This window comes from Aotus nancymaae, unplaced genomic scaffold, assembly GCF_030222135.1.
Source record: "Aotus nancymaae isolate 86718 unplaced genomic scaffold, 86718_ANA_hifiasm-v0.15.2.pri h1tg000088l, whole genome shotgun sequence".
Classification (NCBI taxonomy): domain Eukaryota; kingdom Metazoa; phylum Chordata; class Mammalia; order Primates; family Aotidae; genus Aotus; species Aotus nancymaae.
The window spans coordinates 15,809,734-15,823,221 of record NW_026988503.1 but is presented as its reverse complement, the minus strand read 5'-3'; the positions used below and the strand labels follow the sequence as shown (position 1 = coordinate 15,823,221).

At 36.0% G+C, this 13,488-nt stretch overlaps 1 long non-coding RNA gene across 1 annotated transcript in view; it reads left to right on the top strand.

Annotated features, from left to right (window-relative positions):
* The window catches only part of LOC105730679 (uncharacterized), a 531,904-nt gene that overhangs the window by 238,694 nt on the left and 279,722 nt on the right, over positions 1-13,488 (top strand). The window contains exon 2 of the long non-coding RNA XR_010339748.1: positions 5,114-5,223. This is a non-coding gene — a long non-coding RNA (uncharacterized LOC105730679). The remainder of the gene's footprint in view (positions 1-5,113; positions 5,224-13,488) is intronic.

Sequence of the window (13,488 nt, the reverse complement as noted above, 5' to 3'; positions counted from 1 at the left end):
TGACAGTCAAACTTTGTTGCAGGGAAACCATTTAGGGAAATAAAACTATACATATTGTAGGTCACACATTTCATTCACAATTTTAGTAGCTTTATTGAGCCTCCCAGGGGAAAAGGCACATCCTTGAAACTTGGATTGTTTCCATTATTGAATAAAATATTGGCAATGAGAAAAACAGGTGCCACTTTGCAACTATTAAAATATTGATAACTGAAATTATTTGAGAGTAGAACACAAAGGCTGCTAATTTGATCTTTTATCTATAAATTATGTGATGGACTGAATTGCAAAATTTCTGTGGATGCCTGTTAGCACCCATTTATCATTACACATGTCTGACATTTAAGATAAAAACTACAAAGCATTATTTGGGAACATAAAGCCAATCAAACAAGCTGAGCATTCATGAATGCAAAAGCTTGCCATGTCCTGGATATATATAAAAAAACTCTTTTTAGCTAACTAATTCATCTCATGTTAATATCTACATTTGCTATAATATGAATTTAAATGAGGCATTTGTTTTCCTTTAACCTTTCGAAACTTATTCTAAGCTTCATGTGGAAAAATAAGGACAACATAGCCAAAACATTTTGAAAAAGATGTGATGATTACCAATTAGATATTACCAAAGACTGAAACGTATTGGAAGGAGTAGGATGGCATAGCAAGCATAGCTTAAATCAATCATGCCACGTTCATGAAAGAGAACACACCACAGCCACAAGAAAATTAGGGGCACATGCTGACCAGAAAAATGTTGGTGATACATTGTTAATGTGGAAAAAATATCCCTGTAGACCAAAGTGTTTCACATGGTTATATTTGTGTAAAAACTGCACATGCATCTATAGGCATATATGCAAATGCATTCATTCGCATAGAAAAACTTGCAACACACCAAACTTCTTTTTTTTGTTTTAATTGTACTTTAAGTTCTAGGGTACATGTGCAGATCTTGCAGGATTGTTGCATAGGTACACACATGCCATGGTGGTTAGCCGTCTCCATCCTCCAGTCACCTACATCAGCCGTTTCTCCCAGTGTTATCCTTCCCCAACCTCCCTGCCCCCCAACATACCCCTGTGGCAACTCACCAAACTTCTAATGCGGTCATTTTAAAACATAACAGGAGCTAAAGTAGATGCTTGCTTCCTATTTCATGTATGTGGGTCTGTGTGTGTTGAAGCACACATGTGTGGTATGTAAAGTGATGAGTTTATGGGTAATTTTCAAAATTTTGGTATTTTCAGTATCATTAAAATTTAAATACAAATAAATCTGTCATATACTACTTCTGTCAGTGCACACACTCATATGTATACATTTAGGAAAGGAAGAAACTTTGGTATTCTCCCAAGGGAACTGGATTAATCAGGAGACAGGTCCTTATAAAACAAGGCCTCCTGTCTTATGTGGTCTCTTCACATGAGCTCACTTCCCCTTTTCCTCTTTCTGCTTTCAAGGAGAGGAATCTGTGACAAGCTGGCACTGCTGTAGGCAGGAACTGGAGGGAGAACAATCTAAGAGAGCTGATTGCCATCAGAAAGAGAATCTGCTACAGTCCTCGTCTTGAGAATCTATAATCTCTAATCCTCATCTTAGGCTCACCTCTACCTGGTGGCTTACCAGTAAGCAGTAACATGTAACTGAAATAGAGGTCTTGGAGCAGCCAAGCCTTTGCCATGGTGGGCTCGTAAAATCAATGCCACATTTATTTAGAGAATACCAGGTCATACAGAATGTTCTCCCTTGCAAACAGGGTTGAGATGGAGAAGGAAGCTGTCTAATAAAATTTCTCATTTCTCTCCTCTTTCTCTCTCGCTTTGATTTCTAATTCACTATATGTGAAAAAGAGTTATTTTCCCTTTCTAGTAACTGAGGTTAAGATGCGCTGGATTTTATTGAACAAAATGGTTTAGTTGGTAAACATTGATAGGTTGTCCAGAAATTTTCAGTCCTGAGCTCCTCACTTCAACAAAGACCTTGCTGATAAGGCTCCTTTATACATGAGGTGCGTAAAACACCTGCTATAGTGCTTGGAAAGAGAGCATGCTCAATAGATGACAATTGTTAAGTAGTAGTAGTAATAGCCTGAGATTATTCCAATTAGTGTGTAGTGAATAATCAATACAAATTAGTGAAGTACCTGCCAGTCGTAATTGCATGAGTGGACTTTCACATACTTGAAAGGGTGTGTTGCATCAGATACTCGTTGGTCTACACCATTATCAACAAGGCGAATATACCCACCTTGGTGGCCTTAGAATGACAGGATGCCCACTTCTTCCCTCCTGAGCCTGGACCCTGAAGCACATTTTTAAATGCAGGTTTTGTTAGAAGGAGGAAGAAAGGAATGGCTACTAGACAAGCAACCAACAGTGTCTGTTACAATCCTCAGCTTTCCCACTTTTTTGTCTGCCACTTCTGAGCAAATCCCATAACCATATGGTTCTGAATTTAGTAGATGTGTGATGAAGTGAGCATTAAGAGTTTCCATATGGAAGGCTTTTCTCTTCTGTATATCTCATGCAATTTTACGCTTTCAGACTTTGAGACGTGTTGCTGCCTTTGTTTATCATTCCTTTATGTTTCTCATCTTATTCAGTCTTCAAGATTTAGCCAAAGTATCCTTTCACTTATTTATTTATTCAACCTAAATCTGACAAATATCTATTGTCTATAATATGTTAGGCACAGAAGAATTATAGGCACAACCTCTGATGGAGAAAATAGAGACGTAAATCAACAATTAAAGCACAGTATAGAAAATGCTAATATGGAGGTATACATCTTAGCTCCTAGTCACCAACTCCACCTGAGATAGGAAGGTAAACCTGTTGGAAGAGGAAGGCTTAAATGGTATCTGGAAGGATGAGAAGGAGTCACTGAGGCAGGCAGGAATAATAGTCCTGCCTATGTTCAATGTACAGGATTCTGAGAGAGTATGTGTGATGGTTAATTTCATGTGTCAACATGACTGGGCTAAAGGATATCGGGATAGCTGGTAAAATATTATTTCTAGGTATGTTAGTGAGGGTTATTCTGGAAGTGATTAGCATTTGCATCAGGAGATTAATAAAGATCTTCCCTCTCCAGTGAGGGTGAACATTATCTGATCTCTTGGGCCCAAATAGAACAAAAAGGTCGAAGAAGGACAAATTCTTTCTTTGAGCTGGGACACTTATCTCCTGATTTTGAATGTCAGTCTTTCTGGTTCTAGGGCCTTTTCCATTCAGACTGGAGTTATGCCTTTGGCTTCTCAGGCTTTAGACTCAGACTGAATTATACCATCACCTTTCCTGGTTTTCCAGCTTGCAGGCAGTGTATCGTAGGAGTTCCCTGTCTCCATAATCATGCTGCTTATGATTGTAGCTTATGTAGCTCATTTCCAAGCCGTGCTTGGAATCCCCGAACCCCCATGAAGTCCCCAAGGCCCCATTTAGATGGAAAAACTTGTCCCTAGATGTTTCCAGTCTGCACTTTGTCTCAACTAATGTGCCTCCGCTGATTCTTCATGCCTATAGTTGCTTAAGGGAGTGTCCATACGTGTAGATTTTTGAAAATGCTGGTGGGAGAAGTCTCACTATGGAATTGCTTTAAATAGTCTTCCACATTGCCTTTAGTAAAAGTAAAATTTAAACTTAGAACAGACATGAGTCATTTAATGATAGGGAAACGTTCTGATAAATGTCATTAGGCGATTTTGTTGTAGTGTGAACATCACAGATTGTACTCTCAGAAAACTAGATAGTACGGCCTACTACACACCCAGCCTACATGGTACAGCCCGTTGCTCCTAGGCTGCAAGCCTGTGTAGCCTGTCACTGTTCTGATTACTGTGGGCACTTGTAACACAATGGTCTGTATGTATCTAGACATAAACGAGGTACAGTAAAAATACAATACGAAATGTAAAAAAAATATACATTTATATAGGGCACTTACTGTGAAGGGAGCTTGCAGGATTGGAAGTTGCTCTGGGTGAGTCAGTGAGTGAGTGGTGAGTCAATGTAAAGGCCTAGGACATTGCTGTACTTTACTGTAGACTTTGTAAATACTATACACATTGACTACACTAAATGTATACAAAATATTTTTTCTTTCTTCAATAATAGTCAACTTACTGTAATGTTTTTACTTTATAAACTTTGAAGTTTTTAACTTTTTGACTTTTATAACAACATTTAGCTTAACACAAACACATTGTGTAACTATACAAAAGTATTTTCTTTATATTCTTTTTTTTTCTTTTTTGAGATGGAGTTTTGTTCTTGTTGCTCAGGCTGGAGTGCAATGGCACTATCTTGGCTCACTGCAACCTCTGCCTGCCAGGTTCAAGTGATTCTCCTACCTCAGCCTCTTCAGTAGCTGGGATTACAGGCATGCACCACCATGCCTGGCTAATTTTTTTATGTTTTTAGTAGAGACGGAGTTTCTCTATGTTGGTCAGGCTGATCTCGAACTCCCGACCTCAGGTAATCCGCCTGCCTTGGCCTCTTAAAGTGTTGGTATTACAGGCATAGGCCACTGCATCCGGCCTTTTCTTTGTATTCTTATTTCATGAGGCTTTTTCTGTGTTTTTAATTTTATTTTTAACTTTTTAAAGTTATTTGGTAAAATCTTAAACACATTAGTCTAGGCCAACACAGGGTCAAGGTCATCAATATCACTGTCTTCTAGCTCCACAGGGTGCCCCACTGGAAGGGCTTCATGGGCAGTAACACTCATGGAGCTGTCACCTCCTATGATAACAATGCCTTATTCTGCAATAACTCCTGAAGGACCTGCCTGAAACTGTCTGACAGTTAATTTTTTAAAATTTTATACCTAGAAGGGATACACTCTAGAGCAATAAAAGTATAGTAAGTATGTCAACCAGTAACATAGTCATTTATTATCATTATCAACTATTGCTATTCTTTATTATCTGTGGGACATTTGGTTCTAGAACCTGGTGGGAGGTGATTGGATTATGGGGGTGGATTTCTCATTAATGGTTTAGTACCATCTTGTTGGTACTATCCTCATGATAGTGCATGAGTTTCCATGAGATCTGGTTATTGAAAAGTTTTGACACTTCCCCTCTCTCTCTCCGTTCTGCTTTCACCAGGTGACATGCCTGCTCCCCCTTCACCTTTAACTATGATTGCAAGTTTCCTGAGGCCTCCCCAGAAGCTGGGCAGATGCTAGCATTATGCTTCCTGTACAGCCTGCAGAACTGTGAGTCCATTTGACCCCTCTTCTTTACAAATTACTCAGTCTCAGGTGCTTATAGCAATGGAAGAGTGGACTAATACAGACAGTAATATCTAGTACTATGTAAATAGTTGTTATAACTGTATTGTTTAAGGAAGAATGACAAGAAACCAATCTATACATGTTCAGTACAGATGCAATTTTTTAAAAATATTTTCGATCCACTGTTGGTTGAATCTATGGATGCAGAACTCACAGATGCGGAGGGCCTACTTCATATGTATTTTATATGATACACTTTTATACAGCTGACAGTGCCACATTTTGTTTGTTTGTTTGTATTGTTGGGTTTAACAGCAGCATCATGACAAAGAGGTGAGTAACGTGTTGTGCTATGACATTATCATGGCTACCGTGTCGCTAGGCAATTGGAATGTTTTATCCCCATTATAATCTAATGGGACCACTGTCATATGTGTTTGCCATTGACCTGAGTTTTATTATGTGGCATGTGACTGTATTCAATTATAATAGCTTTCCGAACATTTATTGTTTCTGACTTTGGACTTAGTATTTTACTTCTTTCCCTTACATTGTATACTTTAAAAATATTTTAATAGTTTTTTTCATATATATTTTCTATTGTGAGGTGTGTTTTATAATTTTTGGAAGTATGTTGGGTCTTATATTAGAAATAATTAATAAATATTAAATGGTATAAAATTAGCTTAAGGTTTAAATTAACATGAGCCATTTAAAAGAGATTTTAAAAATTTATATGAATGCCATAATGGAACTCCAGTTACGTGTCATTACCTTATATATCAAGCAGAAATAAATCATTATTAATTATTGAAATTTTAATGATTTTAATGGTGAATATAAAAATGGGAGGAAACACAGTAATTTGTATGAATTATTTGATCACTCATCCTTGAAAAAGAGACAACAATTATATTTTCAAATGCAAGTCAGAAGCAAAGCAGAGAATATTTTACTTATGCTTATTTAACAAACAGATATAAGTATTTTTAGTCATAATCTAAAGTGTGAAGTATTAAATGGAAATTAAATGACCAAATCTCTTCCTGAGAGATGAATGGTATGATTGCACTGTTTACATGAATATAACTTTTTATAAACAGACAAATAGGAAGATAGACTTTTATTGCATGTGAAAGTCGTTAAACACAATCACTTATCAATAAGCACAAGCTTAGGTGATGATTCCATTTTAAAAATTCACCCAGAAAAAGTAACATATTTCATTGTTTTGTGTTTCTTTATGTATGCTATATTTTGCTGGAACTTGGTCATGCCTGTTGCATGACAATGCATAATGCTGTACCAGTTTACTAAAATCTATGTAACTGAACCTCTAATTCATCAATGGCAATATAAAATTTGCCTTAGATCGAAGTCTACCCTTTGTATATCTGTAGGTTTAGGTTTTATTTTTTTGTGACAAGAGCTGACTGTAAGTAAGTAAATGTCTTACTCTTCAAAGTTGTGACCTTGTTTTTAGTCATTTATAGACTGTTATCTGAACCAGTAGCTTTATGAGGAAACATCCCAAGAATTATAATGAGAGATATTGTTTCATCTGCCTTTAGGCTGACTTCAGGTGCCATTATCTTATTGTGAAACTAAACTTTGTAAAAAGATGTATCAAAATATTCATGTATCAGAACTTTCACAGAATTTGAAAGCTTCAGTAAAATAATTTGATTGGATAATGTTAAAGCCAAGAGTGACTTCTAATAGCAAAAAAGTCTTCAGGAGAATTACACTGTAGAACAGTGGAAACCCATGAGAATATTTTGTCAGTTATGTGTTAGGTGCTCACCATCTTCATGCATCTCCTTGGGTAACCCAATCAAACCTTCTTAATGTCTTTGATCATTTGCAATATTAAAAAAGTGGACTATTATTAATATCCCTTGGGCCCAAACTTTCTGTGATTCAATAAAGCAAAACAAGAATAAGCAAAGTGCCAATTTTTATTCCAGCTAATACAGCCTTAAGCCATTCATGTGTACACATTCATTTTATGTCACCTAGATAACATAAAAAATAGGAGGAAAACTTTAGGACCATTTCAAATTGAGGTTCGTAAAGAAGCCCAATAGTAAGGTAAATTTAAAAGCACTTCCATATGAAAAATCAAAATAAACAAAAACATAACTATAATACATGGAAATTTTAAGTTTAATGCTATTTCTACACAGGAAAGGCCTTATTCATCCCAGGCCTAAGAACCTAAATTATTTTTTCAAACTAAGACAGGGTGTATCTGGCTTTTCATGGAGGAATCACATCTCAATGCAAATAAAAAGACTTTCCCATATGATCCACAGCAAAGTAAGAGGCTGGTAGATATATTCCTATTTCTTGAACTTTAATTCAGTTCCTTTTACTCTCAATTTTCTTTTAAAAAATAGTATTCTTAAATCATTTTAAATGTTGAAAGATAAGAGAGGCAAAAGATCTTTCAAAAAGATCAAGTGTCTAATTGTTTAAAACTATCAAGTTGCTATGTGATAGTTCTGATAAATGAAGTAAAAATAGATCTTGGCTGCTCCTCAGTTTCTGAAAGACAAAAACAACTACAGTGTAATTTATCATTGCCTTTTAATATATATCTCAGATTTTTAAGATTTCAATTTAATTCTCCCTTTGCACAAAAATGTATTTTACTTCCTCGGTGAAACGGTTTAAGCAATTTGACTGTTTTCTGCAACAACAATGTGCATCAGAAAGGTTTACAATGTGGTCATCAAAAACATGTTGGAAATGAAGAAAATAATCTTGTAACTTAAATTCAGAGTATCTTTCTTAGTGCCAATACAGACCAAGTTAAAATTGTTAATTGAAGTTTGATAGATTACAGCCAAAGGACATTGTCATAGAGACTTTTGCTTTTTTTTCTCTGATGTCAACACACTATGTCAAAAATGCTTCCAAGAATAAAATGTTTTAGTTTCTTAGCAAACATTTGTAACAATTTTAATCCTCTCTTATGGAGAGCAAGTACTAATTAAAATGCAATGAGTAACCAACCATTGCACAGCTGGTTGCCATCTCAAAGAGTTAGTCAAGCAGTCATTTCATTTACAATATGACATGAATGGTCAAAAGTCAGATTGTTGACAGTCAGATGATATGCTGTGGGCTTAGATTTGGCTTGTCATTTCTAAGACTCTCCTGGGGAGTTGCATGTAAAATAGTTTCTGCTTAAAGTTAGAAAGAAAATTTTGTTCTTTGTGTTTAACTTAAGAAAAAGAAGTAATTTATTTGTGGGAAATTATAATGATAACTGTTTAGGTTATTTTAAATACATATGTACACACTCCATATAGGTCCTTTGTGTGTGTGTGTGTGTGTGTGTGTGTGTGTGTGTAGGCAATTTATTATATTAAATTATAGATAATTACTGTACTATACAAATTATTTTCTCCCTTGCTCACACATCTCTTATAGCACTATTTATCTCTATTGGTAAAAATCTCATATTGCCAAAAAGATGACATTTGAGATAAAGTACATGAAAATGTTTGGTAAAATGCTTAATGCAGCTAAGTTTTCACATATACGTGGAACTATTTTCACATATACGTGGTCTTTTCTTTTTCTTCTTTTCCTAAAATTATAACATGAGTTGCTACTGGTGGAAAATGCTGGTATTATATCACACATACCATTCAGTAATGTGCCGTTGTCAAATTGCAAAATCCTGAAACCTAGCACGACGGCCTTCCAAATTATATCCTTGATTTTAGGGACCATGATAAATAAAAATGAGAAAGCAGGCAGGCCGACATTGAGAACAAGGGAACGATTTAAAAAAAAAAAAAAAAAAAAAAAACGAGGAGATAATAATTCAGAGACAGGGGCAAAAGAAAATAGAAAATAATGTATTTTAGGAGATGTTCACAATGACCCTACATCATTACGGTTCCCTGAGTGAGAATGGCACTCAGAACTGCCTTCTGAATGTTTCTCATTTTTTAAAGTCTAACTTAAGAATCCTTTCCTTCCTGAAGCTGAGATTTCCCCAAAAGTATGATTTATCCCAATACTTAATCCTAATGCCAAGCTGTCCATTGACAAGAATTACTTCATTTCAGTGAAGGTACATTTCTTATTAAAGCTGAGAAAAGCATTATGAAAATTTGTTCTGCACTGCTTTAGAAATGTGTTGGCTATTCTAATTTGGTTTGGCTTTTAACTTTTCTGATGAGATTCTGCAAAATGGGCCATTACTTTCAAGGAAGAAAATCCTCATTAAAGTCAAAGCAAGAAAAAGTCAACATAAGTTGTCACATGCAATACTCAGCTAAATATGAGAAGGTAAATATCCTAACTGTGAGTTTCTGGAGTAGCAAAGGAAAGGAGATTGATTGCATCATGACCACTTACGAGGATGCTTAAGCATACTGGTAACACAATTTAAGAACATAACTACCATTTGCATAGAATGATATAGTTTAATAAATGCACTTAAAATAGAAGAGATCAGGTAGCTTTATGAAATTCCATTTGGTACTGATTAAATTTCAATTATATTGTTTAGAAAAAGTACTAGTTTTCTTTTCTACAACTCAAAGGTTACTTATTGTTTAAATTTTTCCAAAAGTTCCAAATAAGTAAAGATAGAATAAGCCTCATTAGTCTCCTGTTCCGAAAACTGTCTTGGCATTTCCTGATACTGCCACTGCCATTAGACCTATAATTAGGATTTCTATTCTGGGCAGCTTTCCAAGTACAGCTCTAAAATAAGGCTAGTTTGTGGGCATTCTGAACAAATGCCAGCCACTAAACCCCAGTGGAAGGTAAGGGGCTGCCTTGGCTAATTGGATTGTATACACACTTGCTGTCAAGTTTTCTCTTTTTCCTGGTTCCAAACTTATTGATGAGAATATTGATTATTTTACAATGATGTTGAGTCAGAGAACTAAAAGTGGCTTTGGAAAAATATTTATGGCTCACTTCTTTTCATCTTCAAATCTTCAGGCAGATTGGTAGGCAGGTCAAAAGAGAAATGAAGAAAAAAAGCATAGGAAAAAAAGGGAAGGAAAAAAAGAAAGAGAGAAAGAGAGATCTCTGATCACAACACCTAATAATGACTCATTTGGTTCTCAGTGGAACTAAAACCGGATTTTAGAGTTTTTAAGTTAGAATTGAAGGATGAGAGGAAGAGAATAAATCATTAAAGTTGACAATGTAGGAAGAAAACACTTTTTTTCAGGTTTGTTAAAATAAGCAAATATTATGTAATAGCTCCTTGCCGATGTATTTTACAAAACAAAGGAGACTAAACTAAAATCCTGGGCAAATGTGAGACTGTGGAGAAGAAAACAATCAAAAATAGCATTCTTTATTGGGCTGTTAGGTTTTACTGCATGTATTACCAGATTTCTGCAGACAGAGTAAAGCTGGCTTTATATTAGAGCCATAAGCCCTCCAACTTTTGATGGTTTCTAGCAGTATATTTCATCAAATGCACTCAGACATTTACACAAGTTTGGCATTTACTTCTATCGTTAAAATACAAGTCAAGATTGTCATTTAGGTCTTTTAACACGAGAAGAGCTATCAATTGCTTTATAAGACAAAATGTCAAAGGGATACTGCATTGCCCAATGGGCTGTATATTTAACCATATTTGTTTATTTTTTTAATAAAAATGTAATATAAATTTACATGTATAAACTTATGTAAATGTACACATGTAGTTTATTTTAAAAGATTTTATAATTAGTAAGAATATATCAAATTTGCTAAAAATAATTATAAAATCTTTCACCCTCATTCTTTCCCATATTAACCTCATCTTCTTTTGACTAAGTCTCCTTCCATCTGGACCATCTTAGGCTGCTCTTCTTTGCAGTCAATGGAGATCTCTTGTCTTCTCAAATACCAATAGTACTCCTCTGACTTTTGTTCTTTAGTTATCCCCTCTCCACCTGTGTACTTGTTCTATCCCATCCATAGGATCTTCCTGTACAGCTTACCAATTAGCTCTAATAATTCATACCTTTTTAAAAAGACAAAAAAAAAACAACTTTTTTTGCTCACATCTCTTTCTAGCCCTACTCACTTTTTGGCTTCCTCTGTGTAGCCAAAATTCTCATCACCTGCTATACCACTATAGTGTTTCTACTTTCTTACCTGCCTCTCCCTCTTTTTTTTTTTTTTGAGAAGCAGTTTCACTCTTGTTGCCAAGGCTGGAGTGCAATGGTGCAATCTCAGCTCACTGCACGCTCCACCTCCCAGGTTCAAGCAATTCTCCTGTTTCAGCCTCTTGAGTAGCTGGGATTACAGGCACGTGCCACCATACCTGGCTAATTTTGTATTTTTAGTAGAGACAGGTTTCACCATATTGTTTAGGCTGGTCTTGAACTTATGACTTCAGGTGATCTGCCTGCCTCAGCCTCCCGAAGTGCTGGGATTACAGGCGTGAGCCACTGCACCTAGCGACCTCTCCCTCTTTAACTCACATCAGTTGGGAGTCACCCCTTACTTTTCCCAAAAAACACCTTTTGCTAAAATCACAGAAGTCTAGCCAAAAAGCAATGGGTCTTTTAGTTGTTAGCTTAACAAGCTTATCATTTTTGTGTGTGGTCTAAACATCACACTTTCTAATTGAGGGTTGTTTTCTATCCTCTGAACTGCTTTCCTCCCCAGTTCTACAACAGTTGCTTCCTACTCTATTTCTAAATGTTGGAATTCTATAGTCTGACTTCAGACTATCCTCAGTTTTCATTCTAGTCTTTCTCACTAGATGATTGCATCTATTTTCCTGATGTTTAATACCATTTAGAAGGCAGTGACTCTAAGCCAGGTTCAGCGGCTCACACCTATAATCCCAGCACTTTGGGAGGTGGAGGTGGGTGGAACATGAGGTCAGGAGTTCAAGACTAGCCTGGCCAATATGGTGAAACCCCATCTCTACTAAAAATACAAAAATTAGCTAGGCATGGTGGCATGCGCCTGCAGTCCCAGCTACTCAGGAGGCTGAGGTGGGAGAATCACTTGAACCCAGGAGGCGGAGGTTGCAGTGAGCCAAGATCACACCATTGCACTCCAGCCTGAGCAACAAAGGGAGACTCCATCTCAAAAAAAAAAAAAAAAAAAAAAAAAGGCAGTGACTCTCAAATTTATATTCCCAAGACTCTTTTTGTAGTCAACTTCTCATTGACATCTGATGGATCTCAAAAAGGTAACTTAAATTCCTTAACATATCCAAAACTAACTCTCAGTCTTTGAGCCATACCTAACCTTACTCTGTCTGATCTTTCTGTTGTAAGTAATCATTAAACTTAAGTCAGAGTTAGTTGAATTACTTGAATCAGAGAAGTGGATGGGATCTTTGAGATCTCCCTTTGCCTCTTTTTACTTGCCGTATTAAATTTCAAAATGAGTCCCACCACTGCTTCCTCAAAAATATATCTGGAATCTGCTTATGTTGTTCTACTACAACTGCTACCACTTTATTTGGAGTTAAATTCTCATTGTGACTTCCTGCTCCCTCTTATTTTTTTTTACCCATTCCTCTTACAACAATCAAGATTCCATGCCCCGCACTTATTTCATGTAGAGCCATACATTGCTTGACAATGGGGATACCTTCTGAGAAATGCATCATTAGGTGATTTTATCCTTTTGTGTATCTTATGAGTGCATGTACACAAACCAAGATGATATAGCCTACTACACACCTAGGCTATATGGTATAGCCTAATTCTCTGAGACTACAAACCTGTACAGCATGTTATTGTACTGAATATTGTGGGCAATTGTAAGACACTGGCAACAATTTATGTATCTAAACATAGAAAAGATAATCCATTGCACTACGACATTATGATGGCTGTAACATCACTAGGCAATAGAAATTTTCCAGCTTCATTATAATTTTAAGGGACCACTGTCCTATATGCAGTCCATTGTTGACTGAAATGTCGTTATGCATCTTATTACTGTATTCTATACCCTCTTATATCACTCATTGAATTTAGAATAAAATCCCAGTTTGTAAACATGACCTAAAAATGTCCTATAATATCATACCCTTGTCTTCCTCCCTGTCTCATCACTCTTGACAATTACGTCCCAGTGATATTGTCATTCAGTTGTTCTAATGTGTCAAGCTGTTCCTTGAATTAATGTCTTCATCACTTCCTTTCCTCTATCTGCAATAGCCTTCCTTTCCCATGGTCCTGGCAAATGACCACTCATTCTTCAGGCATTAACTGAAAGTCACTTTTTGAGTTAATTTGAATTAAG